General features: G+C 43.2%; 1 protein-coding gene and 1 pseudogene across 4 annotated transcripts in view; one reads left to right on the top strand and one right to left on the bottom strand.

Moving 5' to 3' along the window:
• CLPB (ClpB family mitochondrial disaggregase) overlaps nt 1-15,841 on the top strand; it is a 142,580-nt gene that overhangs the window by 6,660 nt on the left and 120,079 nt on the right. The gene's annotated exons all lie outside the window — the stretch shown is intronic.
• On the bottom strand, nt 15,433-15,537 carry LOC144295582 (U2 spliceosomal RNA; annotated as a pseudogene).

Genomic DNA, 15,841 nt, shown 5'->3' with positions numbered 1-15,841 from the left:
TTATGAAAGACATACACAGAGAGAGAAGCAGAGACATAGGGAGAGGGAGAAGCAGGCTCCATGCCGAGAGCCCGATGTGGGACTTGATCCTGGGACTCCAGGATCACACCCTGAGCCGAAGGCAGATGCTCAACTGCTGAGCCACCCAGGTGTCCCGAGAGGCTATTTCAATAAGACAAATTCAAGGTGATGAAGGCCTGAATTAGGACATCTTTCTTTCCTCCTCTCCCAGAAGAGTTCTTGCTTATGAGTGAATGAATGGGCTTTTACTGCGTGCTGGAGATGGGAGGTGACCCAGGCTTTGGTCTCAAGGAAACAGACATGTAACCTATCAATTACAGTTTTTTTTCTGCTAACAGAGCTAGGCATACAGGTGGAGGTGGGGAGCCTGCCTATCCTTGCTAGAAGAACAATTCTTTTGAATTCCCACAGCAGGTTCTTACTCAGCTTTTCCATGTCCTAGACTGCATAGGTGCTTCATGCTGCTCTTAGGTTCTTCCTTTGTGTCCTGCTTTTAGCTCTGCTAAGCTGACCTGCCTATAGCAGGATAGAGTCCCATTCTCAAAAAAAAAAAAAAAAAAAAACTTAAACATAGCTTGTATTTGGTTAGGTCACCATGTGTATGATCAGTATGGTCTGTAATATCAGCATTTGGTATAAAACTCAGATCTAGTGAATAATATTGTCCTCTACCGTTCTTTCCCTGTTGCCCTCTGTGGGCCTCTGTGTATCTCTGCCTTGATGTCCCCTAACCTTCCTTAGCCCTAAAGCCTTGGGAAAGCTCTGGATAGTGAAGGCCAGCAGCCTGAGGTTCTTCTGCTCAGAGGGGAAGTGCTTCATCCTCCTCTTTAAGGATTCTCTGGAATCTGAAGTTCCTAGGTCCTGGATATGAGTCCTCTACACACACACTACCCGTCTGTACTCTGTACTTATTACCCCCTGCTTAAATCCTTTCACACTCAGCTCCAGTGCTGCAGCCCTTATGAAGCCTTCCTTGATTCTTCTCACCTGGCTGTGATTTCTTCTTCCCTTGCTCCACATCTCCCTTCTTTTCTGGGAGGGTATGAAGGTCATCTGAAAAGGGCCAAGTCTGCCTATGGCAGAAGAATAATCCTTTTCTAGAAGAGAAGTTGGAGATTAGGGAGAGAATCAGGACTGATTATCAGGACTGAGGAGGCACTCAGTCCACGAACAGGAGAAGCAGCAAGGGTCCTTGCTGCTCAAATCAGGAATCCTTAGAGACAACCTTTTGAGACAATCAAGCCAACAGCTCTGGACGGTCACCCTGATATGGGGGCACTGTTGACCTGCTTTATGTGGTGTTCGCTAACTGCATGTAGTGTGAGCCTGCCTGGCTGGAGGAGCAGGGCAGGATCTGCCACTCACCACATTCTGTTCTTGATATTAAGAAGGTTGTGAGCTAGACTTCACATTAAACTACTGGATTGTGTGCCTCCCCACGCAGGGACAACTATTTCCCCACATCTCTTACTCTATTCACCAGCACAACAGAACTTGAGGAAAGTTGCTTTTTTACTGACTTTTCAGCAGACTTGAAGCAGGCTGTCCAGAGGCTTATTTCCATACTTCCATTGGCTATTTCGGAGGGAGGCTGAGTCCCTTCCTCTTCCCTTCCTTCTCTCCTTTTTCCCTGTGGCAACCATTTCCCCCCTCCTCCACCAAGGCACTTAAACCTTGTTAGTGTGTGCAGCTCTGACTCCTCGGGAGTGGAAGCCCTGTCCTGGGGCCCCTATCCCACCTGTCAGCATCACGAGCAGGTGGCCCTACTCCTGGGCTTAGCCTATACCCAAGCCTGGCTCCTGGATACAGGAACCACTCACCCGAAACCTAGGGCACAGGGCAGACTAAAGGCACATCTGTCCAGGCTTGGGCTGAGCCATGTGAGGAGCTATCAAGGCCAGGAGAAATGAGGCCTCCTGTTCTCCCAGTGGAGATCACATTTCCTTCAGTACAAACTTGAGTGAAAGACAACACCTCTACCCATTTCCCTTCTCCCAGCAGGGAGTTGGGCCTCTCTGCTGAGTGCATAACTCAGTTGTTCATCAGCCCAAACATTCTATAATGAAGGAACCCTGGTGATATCAATCTTGAACTTCAGACTGCCTGCCCTTTCCAGTATTCATTTGATCATGTGACAAAATTTACTGAGCACCTGTCATATGCTGGGTTCTGTGCTTGGCACCAGGGACATCTGACCAGACATGATTCCTGCCCTTCATGCAGGAGACTGGGGAATACTGTGGCAACATTGTGTAATCAGTGCTGTGAGACAGGAACCCAGAAGATGCCCCTGAAGAGTCTGGGAGACCGAAAGCATCCTAGAGGAAATGGCTTCAAATATCAGTAGGGTTTAGACAATAGAAGGGGAAGGCTTTCCAGGCAAAGGGGGCTGCATGAGTGGTAGCACTGAAGCAAGAAACAGCCTAGGATGTGTGGTGTGGAGGGGGGAATTATACATTATCTGTTTTTTTTTTTATATAAATTTATTTTTTATTGGTGTTCAATTTGCCAACATATAAAATAACACACAGTGGTCATCCCATCAAGTGCCCCCCTCAGTGCTCGTCACCCAGTCAACCCCACCCCCTGCCCACCTCCCTTTCTACCACCCCTAGTTCGTTTCCCAGAGTTAAGTGTCTCTCATGTTCTGTCTCCCTTTCTGATATTTCCCACTCATTTTTTCTCCTTTCCCCTTTATTCCCTTTCACTATTTTTTATATTCCCCAAATGAATGAGAATTATCTGGTATTGCTTGATCACAGTTTGAGGCCAGGAGGAACTAGAGAGAGGGAGGGACCTGGCTATGGAGGGCATTATCCGTTTGTCCCTCAGTCATTCATCTGTCCTGCCTGTCTTCTTTGCCTAGCCCTGAGCTGAATTTGCTTTGGTGGCAACACCATGAGGAAGGAGAAGCAATTCCTGCCCTGGAGGAGTTCATGAACTCCCCAGGGGAGGGTAGAGTACATGAGTCAAAATTGAGAGCCAGCAAAATATAAGGCACAGGTTGCCTAACTTCTATGAGTGTAGGTAACATGGAGATAATACCTATAACCCACAGAGTTGTAGAGTATTTGTTAATGACAAAAATAATACTTCATTTGACCAAGGTTTATGAGTGCTTATTAGGAGCAAGGCGTTGTTGGGCTTAGTGCTGGAAATACAGTGGTGAACAAGATTGACACAGTCCCTACCCTCTTGGTACTTACAGTCTAACTAGGAGCCAGTGACTAATTATGTAGACATAATTTTGTACTTCAGAATGAAGTGCAGTTTGACTTTTCAACAAATGGTTGTTGGGACAACTGGATATCCACATGCAAAAAAATGCTGTGGAGGCCTACCTCACCCATACACAAAAATTAACTCAAAATGGATCATAGACATAAATATAAAAGCTAAAATTGTAAATCTTTGTGACCTTGGGTTGGGCAAAACTATCTTAGAGCATCAAAAGCACAAGAAACCAAAGGAAAAGATAGATAAATTGGACTTCATTAAAATTGAAAACTTGGGGCACCGGGGTGGCTCAGGTGGTTAAGTGTCTGCCTCTGGCTCATGTCATGGTCTCAGGGTCCTGGGATTGAGCCCTGTGTTGGGCTCCATGCCCAGTGGAGAGTCTGCTTCTTTCTCTCTCACCCTCTGCCCCTACCCCCACTTGTACTCAAGCTTTCTCTCTTAAATAAATAAATGAATTCTTTTTTAAAAAATTGAAAATTTTGTGTTCAAAGGACACCTTCAAGAAAGTGAAAAGACTCTCCCATAGTGGGAGAACGTATTTGCAAATTATGTATCTGACAAGAGATTTGTACTCAGAAAATGTAAAGAACTCTTTAACTCAATAATAAAAAGATAATGTAGAAATGGGCAAAGAATCTGAATTGGTATCTCTCTAAAGAAGATACTCAAATGAGCACATGATATTGAATATACATAAAGACACTTAACATTTTTCATCATTAGGGAAATACTAATCAAAACCACAATGAAAAAACAACAACAACAACAAAAAAAAACCAATGAGATACCACTTCACACCTATTAGGATGGCTGTAAGCAGAAAGATGATAGTGTTTCTCAGGATGTGGAGAAATTGGAACCCTCATGTATTTCCGGTGGAGATGTGAAATGGTGAAACTACCTTGGATAAGACTCGGCATTTCCTCATTATATTAAATGTAGAGTTACCTTATGGCCCAGCAGGTCTGCTCTTAGGTACATAACCCAGAGAAATGAAGACACGAACATGAATGTTCATAGCAATGTTATTCATAATACTCCAAAGAGGAAAACAACCCCCAAATCCATAAATGTTTGAATGGATAGATGAAAATAATACAGCCGTAGAGTAGAATATATTATTCATCAGTACAAAGGAATGGAATAGTGCTATATGCTACAACATCAGTGAACCTTGAAGGTATTATGCTAACTGAAAGAGGTCAGACAAAAGACTACATATCATATAATTCAATTTATATGAAGTGTCCAGAGTAGACAAATCCATAGAGACAGAAAATAGATTAGTTAGTTATTGGCAAGGACTGGGGAGGTTGGGGTTGGGAGGGAATAGGGAACGACTGCTAATGAGTCCAGAGTTTCTTTTGGGGATGATGAAACTGTTCTGGAGTTAGTAGTCAAGATTGTACAACTCTGAATATACTAAAAACAATAGAGTTGTACACTTTTAATGGGTGGATTATATGGCATGTTAGTTATATCTTCACAGTTGCTTAAAAAATAAAGTACAAAGCACTTGGAAATCTAACCTTGGATCTGGGAGGGATGGAGGAAAGGGTATGTATCAGTAAGGGAAAGCACTGGAGTACGTGGGATTGAAGTGAGCTCTGAAGGACGAAGTGAAAGTTGGAAGAACTTTCAGTTGGAGGGAACAGTAGGTGGAAGGCCTGGAGGAGTCAAGAACAGATAGATGTGAAGAAATCATGCAGTGAGAGAAGGCCAATCTGACTGGACTATAGAGAGTAAGGGCAGGGTGACATGAACTGCAGCTGGAGAGTTAAGCAAAGACCATACCACACTGGGTCTGTAGTCATGGTGATGATTTTTATTTTTACTAAGATCACTGAGCATCCACTGAAGGATTTTAAGCCTGTGTGTGTGTGTGTGTGTGTGTGAGTGTGTGAGAGAGAGAGAGAGAGGGAGAGAGAGAATGAGAGAAAGACCTAGTGACATGATCTAGATCTGTAACTTTCTCCAGATTTCTCCAGAAGCTGCATGGAGAATAGATTGATAGAGAGCCATGGTGGGTGCAAAAAGACTGAAAGCTGTTGGAATAGGCTAGAAGAGAGGATGTTGGCAGGTGATGACTTGGACTACGATGTCAGCAGAGATGGAGGAAGTAAGCTAGACAGCACTTGGTGGTTAGAGGGGTATCAGTGCTTGATACGTTGTATGTACTAATAAATGAATGTTAAAGGAATGGATAGAGTTGGATATCACTGATTAGGGAGAAGAAGGTGTTAATGAATTTCAGTTTTTTGGCCCAATCACTGTGTAGATGCTATTCACTGAGATGAAAGTGCTAGAGGAGAACTGGGTTGGGGGGAAATGATTATGAATTTGGTTTTAAACATGCTAAATTTAACATGCTAGTGAGATACTCAAGTGGAGATGTCTACTAGGCAATTGAATGTATGTGTCATTCATACCCTTTCCACTGTATATACCATGCTATCTCTCAAAAAAAGAATCTCAGTGATCACTTTAGAGATTGTTTTGTTATCTTGTCTTGATTTCTAGTTTCATGGTTTTAGAAAATTAAGGAGTTCATACATACCAGCTCAGACTTGTTTACTAGATGCCTTGAAAAAAGGTCTTATTTGGTTTACAGTTCAGGAAAGAAGAAAGGGTTAGATTTTCTTGAGTGTTAAACACATTTGTTCTAGTTTTACGTTGATGGCTTGGTTTGGTTCTTGTCCCTGGATGCCCCAGCTTGGGGCTTGAGGCACTTGATGTCCCTATGCCAGGACTAAGGTGTCCAGAATGTGCTCAGCTACAGCATAGGTAAATGTTCTGCACATTGATCCGGGGATTTTATCTAATTAACAAAAACCCTGGCTGGTAAATACATTTGGCTGTCTCGGGTCCTCAGAGAGGCTGTCTGTTTATTGATTGTAGTATCATTTTGGCTGGATGGGAAGATATTAATGATGGCATCAGAGCAACCAAACATCCAGTTCTTTTAACCAGTAAACCAATGTCCTTGTGGTGTACAGTAGATTGAAACAAAAGTTTTATTTTAGACCAAAGATCAAGGCTTCTAAATTGATGCTTGTTGTGAGAGCTCCATAAGATCATCACACTGGTTTTTGAATGCTAGGGCATAACGCCCATAGGCTTTTTGAATACTGGGATGTTGGAAGGCAGTATAATGTTAATAGAAAGAATACAAGATTTTTAGAATGAGCAGATCTGGGTTCCACTTTGGACACAGTTACAAACTGGCTCTGGGACCCTTAATAAGATTCAAAGAGTTTCCCTCTTTGAATCTTAAGTTTTCCAAATCATGTTAATGGGGGTTCCACTGAGAACTTTGAAATACAATTTCCAGTGTTCAACCCTGCAGAGAAAACCAAGTCCCTTTGGAAAGATCCAGATCACACACTGAAACACTAGGCAAGCAGCTCTGCAGAGATGTATGACTGGGTCTTTGCTTACTTGTTTCCTGGCTGGAGGGGGGGACTGGATTGACAGCTTTTTCTGAACTTCATAGGTAGGTGAGTTGTGGAAGCAGCCAGTCAACTGCACAGAAGCCCAGCAGAGTTGGGTGGTTGGCCAAGCACAGAAGCAGAGAACAGCCAAGGCCTATATGGGGGGTGGGTTGGGGTAGGGGGGTGGCTTGTAGGGAAGGGGATGTCACTGAAAGGGATCCCAGCCTTGGGATGGAGCCTCTTGTGTTGGCCTTACTGCTGCTTGGCTGTGTGGCCTCAGTCCCTTAACTTCACTAAGTCCCTTAACTTCTTCAATGGCCTAGTTTTGAAGTATCTTTTTAATATTTGTCAGACCACCCTCCCAGGTCTTGGGGAAGGTTCCAGGCAGGTGAACTCTTGTCTGGAAAATTACTCATCCTGTGGGGCATCAGTGTTATGTCTTCAGGAAGGCTTCAAGTGCCCTTACCCTCCCAGTACTTGTAGGTTTCCATAGCACCCTAAACCTCCTCTGTGACAGCAGTTAATCACCCCGTATTGGGATAAGTTATTTGTTTTCTTTCCCTCCCACAATACTCTGGGTTTTATAGATGGCAGACCATTGCTTTTATTCATTGCTGTTCATGTAGATAGTTAACAAGTACTTAATTGAATATTGCATAAGTTTTTTTGTAAATGATAAAGAGCTAGGCAAATGTTAATAGTTATTTGCAGTTATAATAAATCTATAAACAGAGAACTGACCTCTCTTTCAAAAAATAAAAATGGAGCATTAGTTCTTTTATTCATTCAAAAAAGTGTCTACTATGTGCTGGCACTTTGCTAGGCCTTGATGGATCAGCGGTAAGCCAGAAATACAGGCGTCACCTCATGGAGCTTTGAGTCAGCTCAACATGTTGATCATGCAAATGTAAAATTACAAAAGAAAGAAAGAGATTATAGCTGTGACAGATGCTTCAAGGAAGGGTAAAGAGAATCCTAGAGCCTCTAGTGGATTTCTTTTGGTGAGGAGTTAACTCTGATGAGGAGTTAACTTAGGTCGAGTTAGGGCAGAAGAGCTTTTCTGGCAGAAAGAACCTTTATTTACAAAGACCTAGTGGAAGAAGGAAGGATGACAAGTGTGAAGGGGCCTGCAGCTCAAGGGTGTAGTGGTGGGGATGGTGGTGCCAGAATAAATGTTCAAGGCCATAGTAAGGAGCTTTGTCTTTATTCTAACAGCAGCAGTAGTTGATTTGGTGGTGGTAGTGGGGGGGGGTTGTTGGGTTGACATGATCAGCAACCTTTCTGATCTGAGAAACATCAGGAACCAATCTGAATGTTACCAGCTTGTGTGTGCCAGGATCTTCTTTGGCACTGATCCAGCCACTGAGGTAGGGTAGGTCACAAAGCTGCAGTCCCCAGGGTCCCGCAGCAGGGGCAGCAGTCAGGCTTTGTCTCCCCAACAGTATTGCTGTGGCCCCTCAGTGCTGCTTCTTGAAAATCCCAGCTCAATCATCACCATAGCACAGATCCTATCAGCTTGGCTAGAACCAGTTGGATTTTTTTTCCCGAGGAATTTTCCTAGAAACTGAGGGAGAGAAATCCAAGTATACTGAAAATGGTCAAGCTCAGTGTGTCACTGGGCTTAATGATACTCACTTTAGCTTCTTCTTCTTCTTCTTCTTTTTTTTTTTTTTTGTATATATTTTTTTTATTGGAGTTTGATTTGCCAACATCTAGTATAACACCCAGTGCTCATCCCGTCAAGTGCCTCCCTCAGTGCCGGTTACCTAGTCACCCCATCCCCTTGCCCACCTCCCCTTCCACTACCCCTTGTTCGTTTCCCAGAGTTAGGAGTCTCTCATGTTCTGTCACCCTCTCTGATTTTTCTCACACATTTTCTCTCCTTTCTCCTGTAATCCCTTTCACTATTTCTTATATTTTCCCGAATGAATGAAACCATATGGTTGTCCTCCGATTGACTTACTTCACTCAGCATAATACTCTCCAGTTCTATCCACGTTGAAGCAAATGGTGGGTATTTGTCATTTCTAATGGCTGAGGAATATTCCATTGTATACATAAACCACATCTTTATCCATTCATCTTTCAGACACTGAGGCTCCTTCCACAGTTTGGCTATTGTGGACATTGCTGCTATAAACATTGGGGTGCAGGTGTCTCAGTTTTTCACCGCATCTGTATCTTTGAGGCGAATCCCCAATTTCACTTTAGCTTCTTGCCTCACAGTTCCTGCTCTGTCCCTGTCCTGTTTAAAAGCTTTCGCAGGAAATCTCACTTTAAAAAATCTCACATTTGAACTTTGAGGCTCTTTTACACCCTCGTTCCTTCCCTCTCTTCCCTTCTGAGTTGGGAGTCCCAGGTCCAGGCTCCCTCCTAAGGCAACAAGTGATTCTCCCATAGGACTCTGTCAGTGGGTCTGGCAGAAGTTCTCTTATCATTGGCAAGAATCCCAGTGATAAGGACTTTGGAGTCTGAGAAGGCAAGGTTTGATTCCCAGCTATGAGTCTGAGAAAACAAGAGTTGAATTCCAGCTGTGCCATTGGTCAGCTCTGTGACCTTGGGAAAGTTGCCTAACCTTTTCTAGCTTAGATTCTTACTCTGCAAAGTGAGATCATGATTGACCTACCTCACACTTTTGTTATGAGTAGTAAATGAGAAAATTAAATGAGAGAAACTACTTAGTGCTTGCGATGCTTAGTGCATACTGAATGCTCTGTACATGGTAAGTTTTGTTACTAAATGTTGTTAATTACACTAGGTTTTTGCCCCATCACTAGAAAAATAAGTTAAGGTAATGGATAGAATTTCTGAATATTCAGTTGTTACCCTGTATGTGTTTGTTAGCTTTTACTGTGAGCTTTCAGAGATCTCCCATACTAAAGAACCCAAGGCAAATGAATAGTAAGTGGGACAAAAAAAAACAAAAAACAAAAAACAGGCAATTATGCTTAGTTTTACTCCTTTTTCTAGAACTTACATATATTAAGAATTTTATTTACTTTTGATAGGATCTTTTTTTTTTAATAATTTATTTATTCACACATGAGAGAAGTAGAGACATAGGCAGAGGGAGAAATAGGCTCTTTGCGGGGAGCCTGATGTGGGACTCAATCCCAGAACACGGGAACTACAACCTGAGCCAAAGGCAGACACTCAACTCTGAGCCACCCAGGTGCCCCCAACCATTTTTTTTTTTTTTTTTTTAAGATTTAGTTATTTATTTGAGGGAAAGAGAGCACGAGCAGGGGGAAGGAGCAGAGGGAGAAGTAGGCTCTCTACTCAGTAAGGACCTGCACCAGGACTCAATCCTGGGACACTGGGAACATGACCTGAGCCAAAGGCAGACTCTTAACCAACTGAGCCATCCAGGATATTACTTTTTAATGGCATAATTTTTCATGCATATGATTTTTACATGTATCAGTACATGTGCTATAAAATGTTATAAAATAATACTTTAATAATAACATTGTTAAATATTACAGTGACTGATGTTTATTGAATACCTTTTTTGAGACAGATATTATGTGAGGCTTTAATCACTAAATCCTCATAACTCTGCAAGTAATAATAGCCCCATTTCACAGACATTGAAACAGAAATGTGGATTACTTGAGAAATTTGCCCAAAGTTGCCCATTTGGAAGTGGCATACCACTTCAATTTACAGATGAAGAGGCCCGAGGCAGATAGAGGCTTCCTGGGATCACAGTTTCCTCAGCACTCTTCTAGGCTCCCGTTTCCTGTTGAGGAAGTGTTTTCTAGCTAGAGGGAGAACCCCTTCTGTCTGCCTTACTGGGAGTCTACAAGGTTCCTGAAGAGAAACTGACAGATCCAGACCCCTTATCCGTCTTCCCCTCTGCCCTTCACTCGACCCTGCACTCCCACCAGCCAAGCCTGGCCTTCCCCTCCATCCTGAAAACTCTATTCCAGTTAGACTTGGCTTCTCACTGTCCCAGATATGCAGCTTACTCATCCTACCTGGAAGCCTTTGCGGTGCTTTCAGCTCCACCTCGTCCTGTCGAGATCCAGTTCTTGCTTCATCACCCACCTCAAGCCCTTTTTTTCCAGAAAGCGCTCCCTCACTGGTAATAATAGCTGTTCTTTATTAGATACCCACAGTATGTGAGGCAGAATACTAGACACTCTATGTGTATTATCTTCCTTTCTTGCTCTAGTATTGCAGAACAGATTGTGTTATATCCATTTTCCAGATGAGAAAACTTGAAGCTCAGATTCAGTGCTTACTACCTCACAGCTAGTAAATAGTGGAGCTGTGTGATTTAAACTGAGACCTATAGGAGTCCAAAGTACTTGCTTTTCTCACTGCAGGTCACTGCTTGTTCTAGCCCATGGTGAACTTTCTTGTCCGATTCCCACAGCCTTAAAGTCTCTGCCATACAGTATCACGTTGAGTTTTCACTCCTTGCCTCTCAGCCCTGTCTCCTCACCTAGGCTGTGCCATCACAGCAAGGTGGATCACCTCCTCCTGCCTCTACCATACCTAGTCACACAAGGCTGGCTGGGCACACAGAAGGCACTCAGTACAGAGAGAGTCTGGACGGTTGATTGATTGGTGGAATGAAACCCTGTTTATTCTCCAGAGGCTGCCCAGCAGGAGGGCACAGCAGCTGGGCAGGCGGGCTGGGCTCCCGGCCCTCAATTCATGTGGATGGGAGGTCCAGGAAGGCTGCCTCAGAATCCTCTCTGAGGCTGAGCCGAGGCTTCCATCTCAATGCCCTTTTGTTTGGGGGGGGATAGCGCCCCGGCCTCCTGGGAAGTCTGTGTGTTTGACCAGCTTTTACAGATGGACAGTGAGTAGGGACAGGATATAAAGCACAAACAATTGGGGGAGGCCTCTGAATTCCCAGGGATTCAGAGTCCAGCAGGCAGGGCAGGATCCATTCTAGAGCAGGTGACACTTAGTTACAGCTTTTGCACAGGTAGACAGGATCCAAGGCACTTTGGTCTCTTCCCTCCCCCCCCCCCCCAAGAGGTTTTTGCTGGGCAGCATCCAGCCCTCAGTTGAGCTTCTCTACGTATGAAGCCCTGTCTGCCTCCTGAAGTTGATAAGCAGACTCTGAATGAGCAAATATTCATTTGTTCTTTTATTCTTTTTATTTTTGAGATATAATCTATATACCATAAAATATACCCTATTAAAGGGTACAGTGGTTTTTGGTATGTTATAAAATTATGTGACCATCACTACTATCTCATTCCGGAACATTTTCATCATTCCCTCACCCCAAAAAGACCTTAGTGCCATTAGCAGTCACTCTGTTTGTCCCCTCCCCTCAGACCTTGGAAACTACTAATCTACTTTCTCTCTCTATGAATTTGCCTATCTGGACATTTCCTAAATGGAATCATACAGTGTGGTCTTCTGTGACTGGCTTCTTTTATTTAGGGTTATGTTTTCAAGATTCATCCATGTTGGAGCATGTATCAGTACTTCTCTCCTTTTTATGGCTAAATAATATTCCATGTATAGATATACCACATTTTATTTATCATTTCATCAGGTGATGGATGTTCATATTTTTACTTTTTGGCTATTTTTAATAATTTTGCTCTGAACATTACAGGTTTTTATGTGAATGTACATTTTCATATCTGTTGGGTAGATTCCTAGAAGTAGAACTGCTAGGTCATATGGTAACTCTATGTTTAAATTTTGAGGAGCTGCCAGACTGTTTTCCAAAGTGGCTGTACTATTTTACATTCTTATCAGCAACGTATGAGGGTTCTGATCTCTCCAGTCTTTGCTAATACTGTATGTTATTATCTATCTTTTTTATTACAGCTATTCTAGTATGTGTGAAGTGGTATCTCATTGTAGTTTTTTTTTTTTTTTAAAGATTTTATTTATTTATTTATTCATGAGAGACAGAGAGAGAGAGGCAGAGACACAGGCAGAGGGAGAAGCAGGCTCCATGTAGGGAGCCCGACGTGGGACTCAATCCCAGGCCTCCAGGGTCACGCCCTGGGCTGAAAGCGGTGCTAAACTGCTGAGCCACCCGGGCTTCCCCTCACTGTAGTTTTGATTTGCATTTCCCTGATGGCTAAGGGTCTGTCCATTGAGCATCTTGTCATGTACTTACTGGGCCATTTGTATATCTTCTTTGGCATTTATTTATTCTGGTTTTTGGGCATTTATTCTTAAGGCCCATTATAAGCATTATGCCCCATTTGGCATAGAGGAAGAGCATAAACATGTATCATGATGACCTATGCCTTTCAAGAACTTGCAGTCTGGTAAGAGAATTGTAATTAGTATGTAAGAATAGTTAAGGCTTGGGACGCCTCGGTTGCTCAGCGGTTGAGCGTCTGCCTTTGGCCCAGGTCATGATCCTGGAGACCCAGGATCAGGTCCCGCGTCGGGCTCCCTGTGTGGAGCCTGCTTCTCCCTCTGCCTGTGTCTCTGCCTCTCTCTCTCTCTCTCTGTGTGTCTCTCATGAGTAAATAAATAAAATCTTAAAAAAAAAAAATAGTTAAGGCTTCATAGACAAGGTGGCGTTTAGTCTGGGCCTGGAGATAGGTAGTATTTGGATATAAGGAACTTAGTGGAAAGACTTCCCGGACATTTGGAGTAATGTAAGCAAGGAAGTTTGTAATTAGAAAAACATTTTATCTTGTGATGAATTCTGAAGCAATATGTGTAAAAGCACTGGCATAGTACTTGACACATCTCTCTCTCAAATAAATAAAATCTTTTTAAAAAAAGAGAAAGTTGTGGGGCTAATGTGAAGACTGCCATGAAGAAGAGAAGGAATGGATTGGGCCTTTCTTATCTTCAGTCTAGGAGAAGAGGATCTCTTCCAGGGGAGAAGGTTCTAGAAGGCAGAACTAATCAAAGAGTATCTCCCTCCCTCAATCTGAGGGATTGAGGATCAATCCCTCCCTCCTTTCCACTTAAGGCTTTTCCTTCTTTATCACTTTTTGTCAGTTTATTAGTCCTATTACATTCCTTGAGCATGCTGGCCTTAGGCTAAATGTGGGAAAGAAAGGAAAAAATGGGATATGTGCCCTGGAAGGCAGTGTTGGTTCAGCAGAGAGAGCATGGGTCCTGGTCCCAATCTGCCACTTACTAGCCAGTCACCTTAAGCAGGTCCTTAACTAGTCACAAGATCAGATGAGATCATAAATATCAGGTGCCTGATACATAGTAGGCTGCTCAAGGAGTGTTGTTCTTTTGACTCCACCATTCAAGAGCTGTCCACCCCACAGAGAGCCAAGTATGCTATGTGCTCACTGACCCTGTATGAAGAGCTCTTAGAGCATTTGTGATACTTAAAGCACTTATTTGCTTATTTGTCCCATTCTCCCAACCCCAGTTCAGACTAGGAGCTCCTTGTGAGCAAGGTCCATGTCTGTGTTATCTCTGTACCCTTAGTGCCCAGCACAGAGCTTGGCTTGAAGAAGGTGCTCTGTAAGGTTTGTTACTGGAATGAACCTGGTTTTTGCCCCTACCAGTTTATGGGTGGGTGGGTAGGGGGCAGGTATTTTAATGGCTTTGCACAGTCCGGTCTTCACTGAAAAGCTCGTGGGGTTCTGGAGCTTGGCAGTGGTGGCTCAAGTACCAACCCTGTTTGAGAAGTTTGAGCCACTTCTGTGTCTCACTGCCATACTGTGACACGCTTTCTGGCAACCCAGCCAGCTGCCCAGCTGCTCTCTGTAGCAGCCTAGAGTCCTGCTGTGTGGTGCCAGTAGGTGGCGCCCATGGCCCTTCCCCACACTTCAACTGCCTAGACGGGTCTTTTCCTTGTCACCAAGTTACTAGGGCAGCTGCTCACTGGGACATAGCCTATAGCCCTGGGCATTGGTACCCAGATGAGGGTGCCCTGGGCCACCCCCACCCCCTTTCTAGCCTTGTTTTGTTACTTTTCACGTTTTACTGCATCCCATCCAGGACACACATAGCTTGGGGAAACAGATGTTTCCTCAAGAGGATCCTAGAAGGTCAGGGGAATTGGTATTTCTGCCTGTCCTTTCTGGCACAGCTCACTACTCTGCCTTCAGGAAGTTGTCCCTGTAGTTCTGTTGCTCTGACCTATACTCACATGGTACTTTCTCCAGGATCCTTGCGTATATTTTAGCTGTTTGCCCCGTGTGGAGCTAAATAGTGAATGACTTGAAGGCAGGGACATTTTGGAACTCATCCTGCTCAGAGTCCTATCTATATATATAATAAGCACAGTCTCATTAAAAGTTTGTGGAATGAATGGGTGAATAATAGAAAATGGGTTCCTCAAAAAGTCGTTATCCAAACTGAAGGACATTCACAAACAAACTAGCCTTACTTTGCAAAAGTGACAGAATTATGAAAATCAAACAAAGGTTAAGCAACTGTTTGGTTCTAGATGAAAGGGAACTGAAGACACATGCAATGCCTGATTCTAATATTGATCCTGACTTGTATCTGGTTCGTGGGGGAAATTGCTATAAAAGGATACTATTAGAATAGTGGACAAAATTTGAATTATTAGGTAAAAATATTTTATCAATGTTAAGTGTCCCAGATTTGATCATTGTTGGTTAGTGGTTATGTAAGAGAATAGCCTCACACTAGGAAATATGTGCTGAAGTATTTGGGTATAAGGGGCATAATGTCTGAAACTAACTCTCACACGGCCCAGGAAAAAATAGAGAAAAGGAGGGGTTAAGCACAGGAAGCAAAATGTAATGAGAATCTGAGCGAAGGACAGATCTGAGGTTTTTTGTGTTATTATTGTAACTGCTCTGTAAGCTTGAAATAATTTAAAAATAAAGTTAAAAAAATAATCTTTGCACTTTAATGTGTTGTCAAGTTCCTACACTTGATCTTAGCCAAGAGGCTGAGAAGCGATAATGTGTGTCAGGTTCCTGCTAGAAACTGAGAGATGGGACTGAGAGATGGGACAAAGAATGGTCACCCAGCATTAGACTTCATTCTGTTTAATCCAGCACTATTCAGTGACAGGCTGATACAGTTCCTCTGCTGTGTGCCTTTGAACAAATAGAACACTTGTGATAATGACAACTAATGTTTATAAAGTGTAAATGCTTTGCATACATTATTCCTTTGGTTATGCTCAGCACCCTTGTTAGGTAGATCTGGCAGGCTGATAAGGTAAAGTGACTGAGCTTCAGAGAGGTTAACATAACCTGCCA

This window comes from Canis aureus, chromosome 23 (assembly GCF_053574225.1).
Source record: "Canis aureus isolate CA01 chromosome 23, VMU_Caureus_v.1.0, whole genome shotgun sequence".
NCBI lineage: Eukaryota > Metazoa > Chordata > Mammalia > Carnivora > Canidae > Canis > Canis aureus.
Note: the sequence above shows the minus strand (reverse complement) of the source record. Positions and strands in the feature narration are given on the sequence as shown.